We start from the raw sequence: 22715 nt of genomic DNA, 5'->3' as shown, positions 1-22715 counted from the left end.
TAGTCTTTCATCTTTTGCCCCACCTTCTTTCAACCTGTTTTCAGCAGTTTCAATGCTACTATCTATCTCTGTAGGGAAACAGCATTAAGGTAATGAGCTGAATCATATGTCTCCAAAGCAAACATGATGCTTTTGCTGGTTTGGTTTTTTGTTGAAAAGACAAGTGCACGAGACAAGTCTGGAAACTAATAGAAGAGCTGTTTTTCTTTTATCAGAATGCAAGAAAAAAAGTAAAAACTCACTTATGTCCTGATCCTCCTCCCCTCACACCAAAATAATTCCATCTTTAAGGTACTTAAATGTCTCAAAGATAATAACATGGAAAAAATAATATAAAGATGGTTAAGCCCCTTTTAAAGGAAATGAGGAATACACATTTAACAAGAAAAATTATTTAAACAACAGAGTGCTTAGATGGCCAAGTTGTGGGTCTAAGTGTTGAATGGCTTGGCAGGGAAGTACTAAGGGAATAGACTATGAAGTCCTTGCTCTCCAAGGGTTTGTAATAAAGACTATGCAATATCCCAGTAAAACAAAGAGGCATACATTGTCAAATTTGGAAATGAGATCTTTAGCTGAAGGATGAATGCCAATTGTTTAGTTATGACAACTTGGAATGTGTTCACCAAGAGCAAGTAAAATGATTGGGTTTAGATGACCTGGGTTGGCTAGGTCCCCATACAGGAAAGACCCCAAACCAAAAGTGAAAATAAAATAAGCCATGTTTTTAGAATGCAGATTTAGAACAATAATTGCAAAGTGCTTCTCTAATGTGATTTCAGTATGGACATTTTCCCATGATACCTCTTTAAAAAATTTCAGACCCAAATTGAATTCTGATTGAATCAAGTAATAAGCTATGCAAGCCACTCTTCTCCTTTTTCCAGCTAGGAGCTTGAAGGAAAGGCTCAAAAAATCTCAAGAATAAATTTTTTCCTTCAAGGAGCTTATAATTTAGTAGGGGGAAGGATAAGGGGATGTAATTTATAGGTAATTGTTGGTGGAAAATATTCACTATTTCTAAAAGATAATATATTTTAAAATGAGATTTCCAATTCTAGTTGTGGTCAATATATTTAAACTTTAGCTTCAGTATTTGATCTTCCTGTGAATAGTTTGGGTTAATCAAGATTACCTTTCCAAAAAAAAAAAAGACTATAAGCAGAGGTAGATAGTTTTGTGTTTTTTGATAATGAGAGTTCCTCATCTGCCAGAAAAAGGAAATAAAATGATATTAGAGCTGCCTGCTGACTCATTTTAACATGGTTTGAAAGACTTTAGATGTGAAGTATCTGAAATATGAAGACAATAATCAGATTAAGGGTGAGTTTGCAGGCTTTCAGGTCTACCCACTGGAAAAAAAACTGTCATAAAGGTCTTGTAAGAGATGAGGGAAGTAATGGACTTTCTTGATTTAAAATCAATATATCTGCCTATACAGCCAAATCTGTTAATTGGCATCCTTTCAAAACCATTCTGTCAAAGTTAAATTTGAAAGACTGCTCAGTGATTAATCAGATGCATCTTGATGCTCAAACAAAACAAGACCATGACACAAATTAAAAAGATGTGAGAAGGAAAATCCCAGTAGAGAAGGAACAAGCATACAAGTAGAAAACCTGGGACCTGTCTGGACAAATTCCATGTTCAACCAGTAAGCAAAGAAATGAAAATAGTTGTTGTTGTTTTATCTCAGATGGAGAACAATAGCTATCACACACTGGCTGTAATAAGAGATGTGACAACTGGGAATTGGTAGGGGTCAATATAACAGGTTAAACTGAAAGGGATATTACAATCATGACAATGGAATATCCTAAGCAGGCCAAAATTTTTAAAAAGGCTAATTAGATGGCATATTATACTATATTACAATAAAGAATCAAACAATTTCAGAGAAAAAACCCCCCTCAAATATCATCTAATCAAATCCACTTATTGTAAAGATGCAAAAAGTGAGTCCATGAAGGATGAAATGACTGGTTATTTTTTTTTAAATTTTTATGCTAAAAAACAACAAACACTAAAGTTAGTTCTTCCCCACTTCTGACCCCCCAATTAAGCTTCATCTTATAACAAGGAAGTATACAGTTAAGCAAATCAAACCTCTATTTGACAACATATACCTCATTCTCTGCTTCTTTAAGGAGAGGCAATCTTCATCTTTTCCTCCCATTTCAATATTATTCCTATCATGGTTATAGAAATTCTATTTGAGTCCTTCCTGTAGACTCAATCATTTTGAAATTAATATCACAGATGCTTAATTTAGAAAAGTAGTCTGTGAGGACTCTTGTTATGGAGATGTTATCAGCATCTTAAATAAATTTCATTTATTCCTTCTCCTAAAATCCATTTTTATTCTTTTCCACTTTTCATTTTTGATAGTTTCTTTCCTTTTTACCCTTTCCTCTTTGCCCTTTCTTCTCCCTCACTCTCCATTAAGAATGAGTAGATATAGACATGTGTATATATGCATGTACATATACATATATGTACCCAAATATAAATACTTATGTGTATACAAATACATATACATGTATGCATATATGTGCATACATACACATACCTACAAATATATATATATATATATATATATATATATGCATACATACAATATAACCACAGTATAAATATAATAGTAGTTCAGTATTTATAATTAATGTGCATGGCACATATCTATAAATATTTGTTAAACTCACTGTATATGCTAGAGAATGAAAAAAAAGTCAAAGGCCTGGAAAAAACAAAACAGCTGTCATTACAATTTTTTAAAAGGAGAAGAATGTGGAAAATGAAAACTTTAGTGCATCTGACTTTGGTTCTTGGAAAAATTCTAGATTGTACCACTAAGTGGAAATTAGTAAACATCTAGAAAGGAATGTGGTAATCCTAATGAGAAAACATGGCTTAATAAAGAGCCTTTGTTTGACAGGATTATTGTGAATCAGCAGAATGGGAGAATAATGTTTAGTTTACTATGAATACGATCTCTCACATTCTTCTCAAGGAAAAGACAGACAAAGGGTTTTTAATATAGGACAACTGGGTGGATTTGGACCTGGTTAAATGTATGCACCAAAGGAAGAGTCTTTAATAGGGTGATAGAATTGGGAAGGAAATTTGCATCAGCACCTACTACAGATCTATGAGTGGCTCTCTGCTATTAACATTTTTATCAATTATTTGGAGAAAGGCATCAATAATAACCTTATCAAGTTTAATGCTGCCACAAAACTAGCTGGGTGAGCTAATATTGTGGATGAAAGAATTTCCCCACCATCTCAACAACATGGAATATGATCTTTAGTGCAGCTCAGTGGCACAGTGGATAGAGTGTGAGACTTGGGCCTGAATTTGAAACTTGTCTCACTTACTAACTAGCTGAGAGACTCTGAATGTGTCACTTAATTTCTATTTGACTCAATGTCCTCATCTATACTATGGAGATAATAACAGTACCTTCTTGTTTAGAAGAGCTCATAAAATAACATGTAAAGTACTTTGTATATCTTAAAGTGTTCTAAACTGTGGATCATTATCATTATCATCATCATCAAGTTTTCTCTTCTCTAAAATGAAGAGAATGGAATGCATGACCTCCTCGGTCCCTTTTTTAATTCTAAATCTTTCAACCTATAATCCCATGAACACTGAGGTCAATCAAAAAAGATAAAATTTAATACCGACAAATGTTAAGTCTTACATTTGGATTAAAAAAAATCAACTGCATGATTTTGCTATGGGGGAAGCATGGCTAGACAGCAATTTATTTGAAAAACTATCTGGGGCTTTTAGTGGATTACAAATTCAGCATGTGTCACCAGGGTATTACGGCAGACAACAAAGCTCATGAGATCCTAGGCTTTGTTAGGAGAGGCTTAGTGTGGAGTACGGGAGAATTAAGAGCTCCACGGTATTCTGCTATCCCTGATAGCTGGTCTACTGATGGAAATGAACCCGCCTATTTGACAAAGGAGTAAACTGAGGCACACAGAAATTATAGGACTTGCCCAAGCACACACAGATGCAAAGTCAAGATTAGAGAGAGGATGCTGGGACTTCAATGTTCTTTCCATTGCTCCATATGATCTCTCCTTCTATCTTTGGCACTACTGTTCATGATCCCATTTGAGATTTTCTTGTCAAAGATACTTTGGTTTGCCGTTTCCTTCCCAAGCACATCTTACAGATGAGAAAACTGAAGCAAGCAGGGTTAAGCGATTTGCTTAAGGTCCCCTAGAGATTAAGTATCTGGAGGTGGATTTGAACTCATAAAGATGAGTCTCCCTGACTTTAGGCACAGCATTCTATTCACTGTGCCATCTAGCTACCCTAGATTCCCCTGTATTCCCTTTCAAATTGTCACCTCCCTAGAGGAATAGCACTTCAAGGAAATCAAAATATTCATGGGAAATTTTCATCTCTGCAACTCCCCATAAAGATTCTTTTTTGTCCCAGATCCTCATCAAAATCTGCTTAAGCCCCCATACTTAAAACATATGAAGCTGAAATGTCACTACATTGAATACATTAAACGTAACTGGTCATTAGACCAAATCTGTGTATTGGACCAAAACAACACCACTTTCTACAGCTACCAAACCATGACTTTCCCCAAAGATCAGGGCAAAAACCGGCCTTTAGAAATCAACTGTTCTCAAGTCTAGTTTGAGATGGAAAGCTTCAATGATATGAAAGCTGAAATGGAAACTGTAATCTTTTGTGATTGCCCTTGAGGCCATGAACACACAAAAAGGAAAGGCTAGAATTGTTGATAATTTCCTGTGATGACAGATTCCCAGCAAACTTTGCTATTTGTCACAGACTATATTACAATGGCTTAGAATATAGCACAGATGTATAGCTTCAGCAAACTTTTTATTTTAGCCTCAGTGCTTCTTCAGGAAGCAACTCACCCATTTAAAAGGGCCAGATAAATCCCTCTAAAGACAACAGGAAGTCTGATTGCATAAGGGGTGATGAGCAGTGTGCTGGGGGACTTTCTAAAAACGACTATGTCATAAAATTCATGGCCTTTTGAAGTGAATGATTTAGACAATGTGCATCCCTTCTAAACATTTTGTTCAGACATTGTGAGACTGACATTTCTCTGATGTTAATAAATGGTTTTCACTGTTGAGGAATACTAATGTCTCACTTTCTGAATAGGCTTTGATTTGTGGGCCTGTGAATATATTAGCTTATGTGATTTTAAACATTATTTTAGGATGCTATTTCAAATCTGGGGAGAAAACATTTTTGTGTATATGAGAAATCACAGTTTTTTTCCTTTCTAATATATATATATGTATCTACATATGTAATATGTATGTATATTCATGTTTTCAGAATAGAATATGTAATTATTCATATTTGTCAAATAACAAACATCTGACTTATGCTAGCTACTCATCAAAATGTCATTAGAAGAAATGGATCCTTTCCTTTAGAATGACATTTATGAAAGACAGATGAGACAGAAACCTAAGGAGAACCATGAAATCTTGCCAGAAAATGGTTAGTATTTGAGAGGAAGAACCCAACAATATGCCTTGAATGGGTAAAATTATTTTAAAAAGTAATGCATAACTCAAAAATCTATTTTATTGTTACTAAATTAAAAGAAATGCTTTTCAAGTATTATTTTAAATCCAATGATTCCTCAATAAATCCTGGGGTGGGGGAAGAGGGGAGCAGCCTCTTTACAATGACTTCAGATATTTAAAAAATTGTCCTTCATAAATTACATCAATCAATCAATCAACACTTATTAAAAGCCCACTATGTGCTAGGTACTAGAATCTGAAAGGCTTTATGGTATATGGTTCTAGGACTTTGTTTCTTCTAAGGAGTACATGTCTATAAGGTGTATAACATAATATACCTCTGGCCAAAACTTCCTTTTTGTCCAAAGACAGTTGCAGGTTAACTGGGCCAAACATTGGTAAAATGTAAAACCCATGAAGTGTGTCTTTAATTCCCCCAGTTTTCTTTCTTATCTGCCTTCTCACAGTCTTTGAAATACATCCCAGAGATAGGTACTTATGTTATACTGATTTACTTCCATCATCCTGGTTTGCTTCTACAATAGCTGCTAGTGCCTTTTCCTCTGAGATAACCTGCTATAGATTCTGTATCTATCTCAGATAAAACTAATTATTTTCATGTTTGTTTCTCCTTTAAGAATAGGAACTTGAGGGTAAGGGGTTATTTCTGTCCTTTTTTGTATACTGCTTGTACCATATATATGGAACATAGAAAGTGCTCAATAAACGTTTCTTGATGCAGTGGCTAATAAATGGCCAGTTTCAGATTCAAAAAGACCTGGATTCAAGCTATGCCTCTAATACACTACTAGCTTTATGATTCTGGATGAGTCATTAAACATTTTAGGTGTCTCAGGGAACTCTCTAAGACTACAGGTTATAGAAAAGATGCATTAATAATAAGAATTTTGTCATCAAGAGCAAATGAAATTATAGGTCTAGTTTAATAACCAATAAATCCATCAAAGGTCTGTACTTTGAATTTTTTAAAGCGTCTGGCATATATCTTATTTTATTCTCACAGATTTTATTACAAAAAGGGATTTTGATGTTGTATAACCTTCATTCTCTTTGACCTCTGCAGCTTTTGACACTACTGATCACTTTCTTTGTCTTGATCCTCTTTTCTCTCTATGTTTTTTAGATAACAACTTTCTCCTGGCTTTCCTGTTACCTATCTCACTACTCCTCTGTCTTCTTTGTTGGATCCTCCTCCAGATCATACCCTCTAACCATACTTGTCCCTCGTGGTTTTTGTTCTGAGCCCTCTTCTCCCTCAATACTACTTCACTTGGTGATTTCATCAGTCCCTAAGGATTTAATTACCATCTCTATGTTGATGTCAATAAAATTTTCCTATCCTACCCCCAACTCTTTCCTCAGCCCCAGTCTCCTATCTCCAACTACCTTTTAGATATCTTAAATTGGATGTTCAGTAAACATCTTAAACTCATTTATCTCCAAAACAAAACTCATTATCTTTTCCCTTAATCCTTCCAATTCCTCTTACTTTCTCCATTAGTGTAGAGGGCAACATTATCCTCCCATCCTTAGGCTAGTAACTTAGGAGTCTTCTTGGATTCCTCACTCTTTTTCCCCCTAACCCCCATATCCAAACTTTTGCCAAAAACCTGTCAATTTTACCTGTGTGACATCTTTTGAATACACTCCCTTCTCTCCTTTGACATGACCATAACTCTAATAGAAGCCCTAATCACCTTATGTCTAAATTTTTGTAATCACCTGCCTGAAACCTCTTCTCATTCTAATCCATTCTCCATTAAGTCACTAAAGTGGTTTTCCTAAAATGCAGGTCTGATCATATCACTCCCCCACTCAATATATGCCATTAGCTTCCTATTGCAAGAGCAAATATAAAATACTCTGTTTGGCATTTAAAGCCCTTCATAACCGAGCCCTCTTCTACCTTTCCAATATTTTTATACCTTATTCCCTAACACATACTCTTTGATTTGGTGACATTGGACTCCTGGCTGTTGTACAAATAAGAAACTCCACCTCTCAGTTCTGGACATTTTCTCTGGTTGTCCCTCATGGCTGGAATGTTCTCCTTTTGTGCCCTGACTTCTGACCTCTTTGTTTTCCTGTAAGTCCCAACTACAATCTCACTACCTACTTGAAGCCTACCTGAACCCCTCTTGATTCTATCTAGTGCCTTCTGCCCATTGATCATTTCCTATTTATCCCATATAAAGCTTGCTTTGAAAATATTTATTTGCATGTTGTCTCTTCCATTAAATTGTAAGCTCCTAGAAGCACCAACTAAATTTTGTCTCTTTTTGTATTCTTGGTGCTAAGCACAGTGCCTGGCATATAGTAGTTGCTTGATAAATGTTTATTGATTGACTGATAAGTAGGAATTTAACAACAAATAAAACCCTATTCCCAGACTTTATAAAATCATGGATATTGAATTACAAAACATCTCACAGGTTATCTTGTTCAACCCCCTCAGTTTACAAATTAAGAAACTAAAACACCAAAAAACCACAAAAAGTAACTCCCCCAAGAATATTAAGTGAGTCATGATGTCTACACAGTTCTTTTGATTTTATGCTTTGCAAAATACACATAGTAATCACTTACTACGTTGCTTGTGGACCAACTGATTTCAAACCTGGCATTCTTTTCATTCCATTACACTGCCTTTCTAAATACCTAATCATATTCTAAACCCATCAAACACCATCCATTCATTAATTCATTTAGCAATTACATTTATAGAGCATTTGTTATGCATGAATCCACCATGTGTCATTTTGTGAGAGATCTAAAGAATAAGACATATAGTCTAAATTTTCATGAACTCCCCTTTTTAAAAAATATATCTTTCTGGTAGGCAAGACAGGTTCCCTCCATTTTAAGAACAGAGGAAACAAGTTCAAATAGGTTACAATTTGCTTAAGATCACTAGCCTATTAAGTGGAAATAACAAAATTAAGGCTTTTTGATTTCTAACCCAATGTTTCCTAATATTCTGGGTAGTAATGACCTCCACCTCCTTAGACAGCCCTTACTAGCCCCACTATAGCTTCTAGAAATCTGTTTTTTGAATTTCTGTAATATTTATTCTAGGGCATGAAGGCCTAGTATCTGGGCATGTGATTCTACAGAAAATTTTATTTCTCCAGTCCCAATCTTCTCCTTTCCTACTTAAACATAATACCTTCCTTCTACCCCATGTTTCCCAAGTAGAAACTGCCTGTTTTCTAACACAATCGACTTAATTTTGCCTAATTATCAATTCTATTTTTGTGTTAAAATCTTGGAATGAATTCCAATGCCTCCTAAATTAATTTTATCTCTAGCCTCAACTTTATATTATTTCCTCTTATTTGTGTGCTCCTGAACAGAGTTGGAAAAAAGTCATGAAACTGTGATGAATGAGACCATTACAAATTTATTTTATATAATCTTAACTTTATATAATTCTCCCTGTCATTTGGCATTCTTTTTTATATCTCCATAATCAATTCACTGTCCCATTCAGCACAATGGCTTTTTCATTCCAAATCTTTTCATCCCTTATCAAATCTACAGTGGTACCTCTGCTCCCTGTTCAGCTGACTATCTTGCCTCCTCTTATAGGAGGAAAAAAAAAGGTGAACATTTGCTCCTTCTTCTCATTTACCCATTATCATTCAAATTTTCTCCTCCACTATTGTTTCCTTCACTCATGTTTTACTGGAAGAGGAGACCCTTTTCTCGGCACTGCCAACTCCTCTCACATACATGAGATTTCATTCCATCCCATCTCTCAGTAATCTGCTTCCTAAAAACATGTCTGTGCTTCTCCCATTCTCAAACACATGCATTCACATACCTCCCCCCCGACCCCTGGACTGGATCCATCTATCTCTGGTACTATTGCCACAGATCTTTCCTCTTTTTTGTGGCTAAGCTCCTTAACACAAACTGTCTATAATAGTGCACCCAATTCTACTCCATTAGTTCCTTGCAGCTCTTTTAAATTCTGCAGTTTAAACCCTCCAGCTTCCAATCTCCCCATTCAAATGAAACTGCTCTCTCTCTAATGGCCTTTTATTAACACACATCCAGCTTGACCTTTCAGTGATAGTGCCTTCAACACTATCAATCACTCTCTGTTTCTTTTCCTAATTTGTTTGATTCCTCCTTCAACCTTTACTTTGCTGGGTATTCGTCAAGTTCGTTCTGGTTAATTATGGGTGTTCCTGGACATTTTCTCCCTCTAAACAATTTTGTCTGTGGATCTCATCAGCTCCTATGAATTAAATGATCATCTCTTTATAGATGAATCTCTGATCTTGTCTGGCCTTAATCTCTCTACTCACCTTCTGGCTTGGATCTATGGCTGCCTTTTGAATGTCTCAACCTGGATGTCTCATAAACATTTTAAATTCATCATATCCTAAACTGAATTACTCTACCCTACCTCCAGACTCCAAACTTTCCTTTTTCTCTTTTTTCTCTCTGTCAGTACCTGAAATAGGCCCTCATCTCACACCAAAGAGCTGGATTTGAGTGAAAAAAAGCAAGCAAAAATTCAAAGGAAAAATGGATATCCATGAGGACTACATGAATACCTAGATGAAATGAAGCAGAAGTTAAAAAAGAAAACAAAGTATTTTGAGAAAAGAATTGGAAGGAGAATCAATAACTTAGAAGAGAAAGTGGTAAATTTAACCTGAGTAACCCTCTTCCTGAAAACTAAAATAGATCAAACAGAATTCTGATCTCATGAGACAAAGAAATATTGGAACAAAATCAAAAGAATAAAAAGTAAATAGAAGAAAATGTAATGTAATTGATATTAAAACATTTGTCCTAGAAAATGGATCAAGGAGAGATAATTTTTAAGAATAACTAGACTTCCTCAAAACCATAACTAAAATAAATTCTGGATACTCTATTTCAAAAAATCATGAATGAAACCTGTTTAGACCTATTAGAATCAGAAGGCATAGTGAAGCTGGAAACCACCTATTATCTCCTGAAAGAAACCCCTACACAAAAAGCCCCAGGAATGTTAAAACCAAAAACCAGAGCTTACACATCAAAGAAGATAAATTTTAAGCTTCTAGAAAGAACAGTTCAAATACCAATGGACTATACTCAGGATCAAAAAAAGATCTGGCAGCATCTACTAAAAATAGAGATCTTAGAATATAATATTCTAAAAGGCGGAAGATAAAAGCTTACAAAACTTTTTTTTTTTAAATTAGTATAATCCTACAGGAGGAAAAACAAAAAAAAAAGCATAAAATAATTTGAGGGTTTATGATGAAATGAACAGAGATGAGTAGGAATTTTGAAATTCAAAGCAAGTGTCCAGAGAAACTGAGAAAAATAAATTTATTTGAACATTTGAAAGGAACTACCTTCTCCCTTTTAACAGGGAAAAGAAACAATTGTCCCTTTTTTGTGAATTTGTTCAAATCTGAGAGTTTGAGGAAAAGAAATATATAAAATGGTAAAAGGGGGTCTATACTAGCATTAAAAAGGAGGAGGTATTGTGAATTGACACAGTAAACAATTTGTATAAAAACCACAAGCACTGTAAAGAAAAATACAGCTTTGAAAGGCTTAAGAATGCTGATCATTGTGATGAAGAATCACATCCTCAGAATACCTGTGATGCAGCATATTACCTACCTCCTTAGAGAAAGGTGGTGGACATAAGGTACAGAGAAAGATTTTTTTGGACACAGTGACTCTGTGGATTCAATTTTCTTCACTATGCTTAAAAGTTTTATTGTTGTTTCTAACATTATATTGACTAATTGGGAAATTGGGAAGTAGTGAGGGTTAGCAATAGTGATGGCAAAATATAGAGCTACTAAAAAAAATTTTTTTTAGATTCATAGAAGAGAAAGCAATTTAGAAAGGAGAGCAAGCAGTAACATTTTGAAAATAAGTACTGAATTTGTTTTACAAATATGTACATCTATATATATATATATATACACGCATATATCTAAAATATCTAAAAATACTTCATTTTAAAAGTATTTTTCCTGTTCTTCAGAACCTATGGTAGGAACCTTTTTGTTATTTAAGTTCAGAATAAAATTTTAAAAAATAACTATTTGTAATGATGTTCATCTATTTCATTAATTGCTGTGCTCTTTTTTTTTTTCACAAGATGACTTTGTGTCTTGTTTTTGGACTTTGAAAATAATCTGGGTAAGAGATTGGGGGAAAAAAGTTCCTAAATTTTTTTTAATCATTGCATTTTTCTACTAAGAAATGAACTTAATTACAATTGCTCTTCTTTCAATAGGGGAAAATAATGATCAAATCAGAATGAACAATGTGCTGATAATTTCATATATATCATGCAAATCTTCAGGATTAACAAAGGATATTTTGGTTTTATTTAAAAGACGAATCCTTTGGGATAGAAAATGCCATCTGTATCCAAACATAGAATTTTCACTTTTTTTGCTGGTAGTTTTTCTTTCTTGTGTTTTTCCCTTTTGGTCCGATTTTTCTTGTACAATTTTCTTGTACAATACAAAAGATATAAAAATATGTTTAAATATGTTTATTATTTATTTTTATTATTTATTATGAACATATAATTAAATATGTTTAAAAAGACTGTACATATTGTTGGGGAAGGGAGAGGAAAAGGAGGGAAGGGAGAAAAATTTGGAAGACAAAGTCTTACAAAAATGAATGATGAAAACTACCTTTCTATGTATTAGAAAAATAAAATACTACTGAAAAAACAAACAAACAAACAAAAAACTGTTCTGGGCCTCTCTTTGCCCTCCCTTTTTCTTTTATTTCTCTATCATACCCAAACTATGGGAAAATGGAGAAAATTAGGAAACTATTTTTAAATATTTTGCAAAATGCATCTTTTAAGTATACTTATCTGTTGTTTTTTGACCTTCTTTCTTGAGAAGGCAAACTCACAATTTATTTTATTGCTAGTTTTTAAAATTCACACCAAGTCTATGTAATAAGGAATATAATAACTAGTACAGAATCATATAGATAATTCACTTTTGGGGATATGGCTTTTTTTTTTTTTGTTACTGAGATCCTCTAACTCAATAAACCAACTAATGAATGGCTAAAGTATTGTTTCTATAGCCCTTCTCTTACCCTATGGTATCAACCTTTGTATGTAAAGTGGGTTAACTTATTATATGTGGGTATATCTCCTCTTAATCTAGCAGCAGGTGAAAGTGGTCAAGGTATCTTTCCCACCAACCAAACCACTTACCTTGTTTACTTGTACTTAGGAAAGGATACATTAAAAAAATAAACAAATAGGCAGACAAGACAAATATACCTTCTAAAAAGGGTATAGTATAAAAGATATTTTCTCAGTCTGAATTTAGGAGACACAAGGATTTATCAGGTGCTTCAAAAACATATATTTCTCAAATGCACCACCCGAGGGGTTATGCTTGCTTTTGCATGCTCCATTTGGTATGTTATAGATTACTTGCTATTTACTTAGATTTGTGATTTTCCAATAAAGTGGTGCCAGATGGAGGAAACATTAAACTTGGGTCAAAAGACATGGGTTATATCCCTAGTTTTCTGATCTTTTCAAAATAAAAGGGAACCATAGACCAGCTCTCTTTTTTCCCAGATAAGAATGCTAAAATGATTGATTATTAATTGGCTATAACATATTTTTAGCCACATCAAAAGTGGACCCTACTACTACAACACCACTAGCACCACTACCACCACCATGTCAGTTTTTTAATGCCTAAATTTAGAATTAACTGACTTCAAAAAAAAAGTTAAACTAGAAAAGGCATTTTCCAAGCTATCTGCAATGGTCCTGAAATTGTTTGTACCATTCAAATTGGTGCCACTTAAAACAACTCTTTACTTCATCCTTTGCATACTCAGAGGCAAATAAAAGTTTTATTGCTATTGTTCAGTTGTTTCTGACTCTTTGTGACTCCACTTGGGGGGTCTCTCAGCAAAGATATTGGAGTGGATTGCCATTTCCTTCTCCAGCTAGATTGCTATTTCCTTCTCCAGCTCCTTTTACAGATGAGGAAACTGAGGCAAACAAGATTAAATGATTTGACCATGATCACATAGTTATTCAATTTCTGAAGTCATACTTGAATTCAGAAAGATAACATCTTCCTGACTCCAGATCCAGCACTCTACCCACTGTACCACTTAGCTGCCCTATAATAATTTAGGGGCTGAAATATTCTAAGACTTGAACTTTCCCCACAAGAAATGTTAATTCTAAGCAGGAGAAACTAAACATGGCTATAGTATTGGATGATTTCCCATTTTTTTTTTTTTGCTATCAGCTTCTCAGAGAATACCATTATTAATTAATGTTTATTGAGCAGTCATGTTAGAAATACCTCTAGTAGGCCAGAGGGAATGAATTGTACAATAATAATTGTTACTTTTTATATTTATTATGTTTTCACAGTATGCTGAGATTGTACAAAGCACACAAGAGGCTTACTTGGTCCCCTCAAAGAAGCTCAAGAATGAAATTTGCTTTTATTGATGTTAGATAAAAATTAGAAGGATCAACATAGATATAGATATATAACAATATGTAGATGTAGAGATATAGAGATATATCAATATAAATATATGTATGCATATGTATATATACACACATATATAGTCATAAACATGATCTATATTAACTATATATTATTGATGCTAACTATATTACATATTATGTATACTTGGTATATATACACTATATATTATATATATTAATATATATATTAATTATAAGTAGTTAAAAATTAAAAGGAAGGCAGGCCCTACATATTCAGAGAGAGAGAAACAAGGATTGAGACAGAGATAGAGAAAAGGTGAGAAAGGAAGAAACAAAGAGAGACTGAGATAAAGAAATAGAGACACAGAGAGACAGAGACAGAAAGAGACACCCTAATTGAAACTGAAAGAGACAGGAACAGAAACACGAACACACAATGAGAGGGAGAAACAGGGAGGGGTGTAAAAACAGGAAGGGAGAGGAAGAAAGAGAGAGAGGAAGAGGGAAAAGGAGAGGAGGAAGGAGAAGGAGAAAGAGAGGGAGGGGGGAGAGAGAGAGGGAGAAGACAAAGAAAGACAGAGAGGGAGAGGGAGGGAGAGGAAGGAGAAAGAGAAACAGAGAGAGAGAGAGAGAGAGAGAGAGAGAGAGAGAGAGAGAGAGAGAGAGAGAGAGAGAGAGAGAGAGAGAGAGAGAAAGACATTGAGACACAGAGAAAGAGAAATGAAGAGAGAGACACTCAGAGACTTAAATAAAGACACAGAAACAGGCACACACAGCAAGAGACAGAGACAGAATTTGCTAAATTGACTCTCTTCTTTAAAACTGACAAGCTGCTTCTGGGACAAGAGATGGGAAGAGAAGTTCTCTGTTGCCAGAGAACTTGCTGCATCCTCCAAGTACAGATAATCCTTGAAACCCTAGCATTGTAAAATAGGTTTTAGAGTAATATGAGGGTTGAGGCCAGGGTAATACAGGGGCCAAATGAGAGGATGCAGAGTGGGCTCCTAGAGCCTTTCCTTTGACAGATATCTTCTTTTAGAAAGTCCAAGGGGCCCCTGTCTCACCCCTTATTCTGCTACTGCAGAGCCTGGTCAAAGATATTTGATGTTTGATATTTTTGCGTGTGTTTGCAGATTTTAAGAATCACTGTATATCTTCTATGTGCAAACATAGTACTTGGATTTATAAGGAGTCAGTCCTGAAAAGTAAAAAGTCCTTAGCCCCCTGGGCACACAGAACAAGAGGATGAGTTGGGGAGGGGTGCCCATTCATAAAGCAGGAGTGTAGGTATTCCCAGACTACCACTATCAAGGCTCTTGTTCAGTCTTTTCAGACTCCCTGTGACTCCATTTGGCATTTTTTTGGCAGAGATACTGGAAAGGTTCCTTCTGCTCATTTTATAGATGGGGAAACTAAGGCAAAAAGGATTAAGTGATGTGCCCAGGGTCACTGGTGCTGGATTTGAACTCAGGAAGACTCACCTTCCTGACGCCAGGCTTGCGCCACTAGGTGCCCCACCATTATAAATGTAGACATACAGATGCTAATAGGACTGCTAAAGTAAGTGGTAATAAAGGTAATAAATTAAAAAAAAAACAATAATATAGGTAATAAGTGCCTAAAAAAGGTTAAGAAACGTAAGTCTTGAGCAGAATTTTTACACAAGGGAGAGATGTTGTTTACCAGCAAAAAGGGATAGAAGGAAGTCACTCTAATTATAGGGCAAATTTGATGACTCAGAGAGAGAGGTAAGGCAGAGAATAGTATAGGTGATAAGTAATATATATATATATATATATATATATATATATATAATATATTTTTTTTACCAATTTGCATATTTGTATAATTCAACACTGTCACATCTGAGTGAATACAGAATAAATTCTGAGCTCAGATATTGACACTGAACTTCCATTAGTTTTATAACAAGTTTCAAAGAATTCTATGATTTTTGTTTTTCCTAACAAATTTAAGGTATGTTGTGATCTGGAAGGTAACTTATTTTAAATCTTTAGGCTCAATGATGGGAATACTAGTTACAACTTCTCTCCCACTCATGTGAATATGAATTTCTTGAGAACTGAACAATGTTAGTTTTAATTAAATTGTGTTTCTTATATGATAATGTATATAGGTAATACATTCCTCCATAAATATAGGAACTTTCAAATCTCTTCCATAAAATAATTAAAAATATTTTTCTGCTATGCTTTTTTTTCCAACTTAGAAAAAGTTGTAACTTATGTTTTCCTCATAATAAACCTGTTAGGTAGAGCATTCCAGTATGACTATTCCCTTTAAAAGATGAGAAAAATGAAGCTTGGATATTTGAAGGGACCACTCAGATAGTAAATAAATGTAAGCGTTGAGACACGGATTTAGGTATTAGAATTCTAAGCATCCATTGTCTCACACCATGCTGCCTGTATCCGAGGTGCTGAGACTTACACATGCATACATAAAAGGATGTAAATCTATTACTGATACAGTAAGATAAACATGCTATTATATCAAAAATTAAATCAAAAAATCTTTGTCAGAGCATTTTAAAAAATAAATGTGGACATAGATTTAAAGTTAGAAGGAACTTTAGATGTTATTTAGATTAATATCTTGATCTGATAAATTAGGAATTGAAGGCCTCAGATAGGTTAAGTGATTTGCCCAGGGTCTTGTAGATACTATGTGGTAGAGATGGGTTTTGAATCAGGTCCTCAGAATCAATATCCTGTACTATTTCCACTAAACTGCACTGAGACCAGGCATTATTGAATATTCAGACTTGAAAAATATGCCATCTTGGAGAATCCTTAATAAAATCTTTAAAAGTATAAGCTACAGAAAAAGGGTCATTTTGATAATTCTAAAGTAAGATATAAATAATAATTTTCTCTGGTCTATTAAAGAGATAGACTCAAAAACAAATAAACTAAATATTAACTATAAAGGTTTCATTGCAACATAATTGTTAAGAAATAAAATTATTCTAGTCCCCAATTTTCCTTTTTAGTACCCTCTTTGTTTTCCATATCAAGAAAATATCATTTTAAAAATATACATTGGGAATGCCATGTGATACTTAATGCAGAATCTCAAAGAGTAAATCAGAGATGATAAAATAATTGGCAAACATATATAGATCATTGTACAGATTATTGTACAGAATTCAAATACTCTTAAAAACAAGGTAATAAAGGAATCACATGAAGAATTTCAGGTTAATATTTCAGCAAGAGTTCTCAATCCATCTACACATCCCTGTTCATATGTTAGGAGAAAAAAATCATTACAAGGTAGGATACAGGAATCAGATTATTTTCACTAAAACAAGAATGTAAAAACTCTTTCAATAAAGCATCAGTGACCTCCATCGTTCAGCCTTCCTGAACAGTTGCAAAATTATGGAAGGACTCACAAAGACAAATCAAATAAATAGGTGTGTAAAACACCTGTCAATTGACAGAATAACTGATAAGTTACTATGGTTCTGAGACTATTGTTGAATAGAAAGATCTTTCTTTAAATCCAGAAATGCATATGTATAACACATGTCTGTAAATTATAAAGTTTCATGAATCTTAGGTATAAGGATAATATATTTTTTAATGAGCTCATTCTATTTGAATAAGTTATGGATCAGTTTTCCTTGTGTCTTCTCTCAAAGAATAAAGCAAAAGTAATATGCTCTTTATGCAGGAAGGGGTGAGAATTCAATGCAAATGAGCCCAATCTTTTGGGAAAAGCCCTAGTATTTCCTTCTGCATATCTATTAATGCCTATTAATTAATAAATGACCATGAGGCACTTGACAAACAAAACATACTAAATAACAAAGATAATGGGTATGTATGGCTCCTCCAGAATCCCCTCAAATCCATTTACAACAATCTCCCAATTCTACCCTGTATATAGAGCAATAATAAAGCTTGCATTTTGCATTTCCTTTTTAGGGCTTTTTTCACATATGTTTCTCTTCTTCAGATTAAACTTGTAAGGTTCCCACAGAGCTGAATTGAACTGCCTTCAATTTATCTTCTTTCTCCCTTAACAGAATCCAGAACTCTCTTCTGTGCAATGAAGAGACTCCCCAAATGCTGATGAACCATATCAGTGACCCAGAGGATTTTTAAAAATGTGAGTTTGAGGCCAGAATAGAAATGGGATGGTTACCACAGTTTCCATAAAACCAATAGGGCCTTACAGAAAAGGCAAGAAAGAAGTATTGATAGAAAAGAGACTGGAAGTGACTGATGACTTGAGGTACAGCAAATATTGAACTATCAACAGAGCCATGAAAGGTAAACACTATTCCATTCTGTGAAGGGGTTGAGAGCCGAGTGGTTGAGAGTATTCTAGAACACAGAAAGGCAAAGAATCATTTTTTAAAAATGCTACTTCTTTTAAAAATCTCTATCTGGATAGCCATAATCCTTTAATGATGAGAATGATGAGAAATCTTTAACAAATTAAAATGTTATGGCACCTCAGGGACTCAGAAAAGGCATAAATTATTGAGTTACTCCTACCTCCTTTACAGAAATCATAAATTGTACAGATATATGCATATTAGAAATACTTGCAGTATACCTATATAAGTATAGATGTGTGTATATATATATATATATATATATATATATATACATATGTGGGCAGACATAGATAAATAGAAAGAATAGTTTTTTACTTGGTCATTTTTAATCTTAGAGCCTTTCATCTGTTGATTATCTCTACTTTATCCTACATATGTATTGTTTGTATACAATAACATCTAGCATTTAAAAAGTGCCTTCTATGTTCCAGGCACTATGCAAAATGCCTATAAATTTTATCTCATTTGATCTTTAGTACAAGTGGCTATTATTTCCCACATTTTGCAGTTCACATTAAATTACAGTTTACAGTAACATAATGATTTTCCTCATTTTGTATTTAACCTCTGAGGTAGAGAGATGTTAAGTGACTATTAAGAGTCTACAGACATATTCCAATTCAAGTCTCTCTGCTTCCAGGCGAAGGACTCTCTCCACTGCATCACCTAGTTGCTCTAGTTGATGTCATGTGTTTTGTGTATCATTGTCATGTCATGTTTCCTACTTTGGGTTCAAGATGGGTCGCTCAGTTGCTTCTGACTCTTTGTGGTGCCAGTTGGCATTTTCTTGGTGAAAACACTAAAGTAATTTGACATTTCCTTCTGCAGCTCATTTTGCAGAGGAGGAAACGGAGTGACTTGTCCAGGATCATACAGTTAGTATCTGAGATGAGATTTGGGCTCAGGAAGATGAGTCAATGCTTGATTCTTATCTACTGAGCTTCTAAGGCTGCCCATTTCCATAGAGTTACCGGGAGTTACTGTGGAGCATTTTTCCTGCAGAAAGATTTTTTCAATTTTTTTTCTAACAATCTAATAGGAAGGAAATGGACAAAATCTTTGAACTTAAAAAGAACTAAAATATGTCATATTCTTAAAGGCTACCATTTTAGTGTTTATCTCACAGATAGGAAAACAAGATGCCTTATACAAAAGGCTTTTTTCATATACCTATTCAAAATCTGATTCCCTATACAAATATACCCTGGCCAAAAATAAGGTATCATTGGAATTCATCATGAGTGTTTATTCTTAACTCAGAAGTAGGCTATAAAGAAGAACAGTTTTTGAATTTGTTTCTCAGAAATGATGGTAGGTTCTTGACAGTATTCTTTCAAATTTGTTGTCTATAATGGCTTGCTTTATATATACAAAGCCTCTTAAGAGATATATATGTATATATATATATATATATATATATATATATATATATATATATATGTGTGTGTGTGTAAAATGAATCAAGAGAGGGATGAAAGGAAAAAGTGAGAGAGAAAAGGAAGAGGAGCAGGGAAGGAAAAGATGGGAGAAGAGAAAAATAGGTAGGGGAGAAGGGAGACTAAAAGAAGAGAGAGAAGAAGGTAAGGAGAGAGAGAGATGGACTCAAATGTGTCTAGAAAACTGGTTTACAATACTTGCTCAATGATGAATATGGAAATAAGTTAGAAGAATTGCACATGTTTAACCGATATCAGATTGCTTGCTGTCTTTGGGAAGGAAGAGGAGAGGGAGAAAAATTTGGAACACAAGGTTTTTCAAAGGTGAATATTGAAAACTATTTTTATGTGTATTTGGAAAGATAAAAAATTTAAAAATTAAAAAAAACTTGCTCAGCAGAGCAGATATGATTAAGTGATAAAAGGGTTTTTAATCAGGGTTTTACACATTGCTATATTTACTCCTTAGTCCTATGTTATTTCAGGCACAAGATCAGAGGATTTAAAGTTGGAAGGGACCTGAAAGGTCAGCTAGTCCAACCTCCTCATCTTACAGATGAGCAAAGTGAGGCCCTGAGAAGGTGACCTCCCCAAGGTCACAAGGCTAATAAATAGCTATGAATCAAACACGAATATTCTGGCTCCAAGTCTGGTATTTCTAATCCACATTTTAATAAGATATTTATTCATTCCTTTCAAGACAATTGGACTAAGTATTTTTTTTTGTTGTTGCTTTTTTTGGTAGAATAGTTATAAAGTTGGGTCCTAAAATACTGGCTACATCTATATGTGGCAATTCCTGCTTAAGCTTTTACTGCTATAGGCTCTTTATCTATGAGATAAAAGTTCAGCTTTTCCAGCAAATGAATCTACAAAATAAAATTAAGTTCAAGCAGGGAGCAAAAATGGAGGAAGAATTCTACATTAAAAAAAAATTATGTTGAGTGGATACCTAGCAGTTTGAGGAGGCAGAATAAGTTGTAGTATATGAATGTAATGGAATATTATTACTCTATAAGAAATAATGAACTGGCTAATTTTAGAAAAGCCTGAAAACATTTACATAAAGTGATGCTGAGTGAAGTAAGTAGAATCAAGAGAACATTATGTGTTGTTCACTGTGGTTATGTGGTGTTCAACTGTGATGGGCTTGGCTCTTTTCAGCAATGAGGGGATTCAAAGCTATTCCAATAGACTTGTAATGGAAAGTGCCGTCCACATCTAAATAGAGAATTATGGAGACTGAGTGTGGATCAAAGCATAGTGTTTTCACTTTTTTGTTGTTGTTTATTTGTGGATTTTTTCTTTCTCTTTTTTTTCCTTTTTATCTAATTTTTCTTGTACAGCATGATGAATATGGAAATATGTTTAGAATTGCATGTGTTTAACCTATATCAGTTTGCTTGCTGTTTAGGGACAGAGGGAGAGGGAGGAAAATTTGGAACACAATATTTTGCAAAGATGAATATTGAAAACTATCTTTGCATGTATTAGGAAAAATAAAACATTATTAAAGAAAAAAGGTAGTTACTTTGTGAAGTAAATCAGATAATACTTCAATTCAATTAAACTAACACTTGTCAGGCATTTACTCTGAGCATAAATTTTAGATTAGGATGCCATAATAGAAAATTCCACTTGCAAAATCCACAAATGTAACTTAACAAAACCTATGCAAAAATCCATAGGTTATTCTACAGTTTTGTGAAGACCATTAGAAAGCCAAGCTTGTCTTATAAATACATTTTGATTTGAGCTTGTGTTTTCATTGGTATAAGGAACCTCTGGTATGCAGACTTTCTCCACGAAAGCTCAGGACAACTGTTCAGTCACTTCAAGTGAGAATTCATTTACATGACTTGAGCCTGTTGTCAGAAGCAGGATTTGAATTCAGGTCTTCCTGACTCCAAGGCCAGCTCACTCAGTTCATATAACTTAAGTTACATAAATTCATTAATTCATACTTTGAATCAATAACTTTTTTCAATATTCTAGCTAACTGAAAGATTCTCTACCCAAGAAACATACTTCACATAGTAGAAAGTAAGAGAGACTAGAGTGAAGGTTGAACTAATGTTTGGCTTCACTGGGAGCTGTTTGCTTGTTTCCCACAGAGGGCTCAGTAGAAACCACTTTTTTCTTTAACAAAATGTTATTTTGAGGAAGAAATTAGATTTCTCTCAAACAGTAAACAGTGAAGTTCCATTTCTAGAAGCATGCTTTAGGTAGCTTTTAAAAATACCATTTTTGCATCAACTCTATCAAAGGTAAATACTTACAGCATGAGAAAGAAACAAATATGCATGTTGTATACAGCTATAGGTCCCACCCACCATTTTAGAAATTTTACTTTTATTTCTTATCTTTCCAAGATTATGTATAAGGCAGGCATTATTCACATAGTGCAAAAGCATGATTGTGGACAGGTGATCTGTGCAGTAGTTAACATAGTTATTAGGTCTCTAACACCCCACTCCTCTATTCCAGGTGCCGTTTCCCAAATACACATTAAAGGAAAAAAACAAACAACAAAAGTAAAATAATAACGTAATAAATGTACCAAGTGATATTATTCAACGTGATTATTGTTGATCAGCACATATGTTCAATAAAAGACATAATAGACATGCTTTTTATTTAGTCTCTTGAAATAGTATATTGCTGTGCTCCAAGAGGGTTGGTATTGATGGAGTTTGGTGAAGAGGACAAGGGTAATTTATCTTACTGATCGGTTTCACTGCATCGTAAAGGATGCTTACCATCTTTCCTTTTTATTGTCTCAGTTGTGTCTGAAAAACCCAATGAAGGGGAGAAAAAAAATCCCAACTGTTTAATCTCCAAGT

At 34.2% G+C, this 22715-nt stretch overlaps 1 protein-coding gene and 1 long non-coding RNA gene across 6 annotated transcripts in view; one reads left to right on the top strand and one right to left on the bottom strand.

Moving 5' to 3' along the window:
- Nucleotides 1–22637, top strand: part of LOC116422435 — a 34494-nt gene extending 11857 nt beyond the window's left edge. Inside the window, exons 3-4 of one of the 2 annotated variants that reach the window (XR_004233076.1) lie at nucleotides 18119–18201; nucleotides 22360–22637. This is a non-coding gene — a long non-coding RNA (uncharacterized LOC116422435). Of the gene's footprint in view, nucleotides 1–18118; nucleotides 18366–22359 lie in introns of both variants that reach the window. The other variant, XR_004233074.1, reaches the window with a different exon arrangement.
- The window catches only part of ZNF385B (zinc finger protein 385B), a 367319-nt gene that overhangs the window by 87262 nt on the left and 257342 nt on the right, over nucleotides 1–22715 (bottom strand). The window lies entirely within an intron of this gene.

This window comes from Sarcophilus harrisii, chromosome 3 (genome assembly GCF_902635505.1).
Source record: "Sarcophilus harrisii chromosome 3, mSarHar1.11, whole genome shotgun sequence".
In the NCBI taxonomy this organism is placed as follows: domain Eukaryota; kingdom Metazoa; phylum Chordata; class Mammalia; order Dasyuromorphia; family Dasyuridae; genus Sarcophilus; species Sarcophilus harrisii.
Note: the sequence above shows the minus strand (reverse complement) of the source record. Positions and strands in the feature narration are given on the sequence as shown.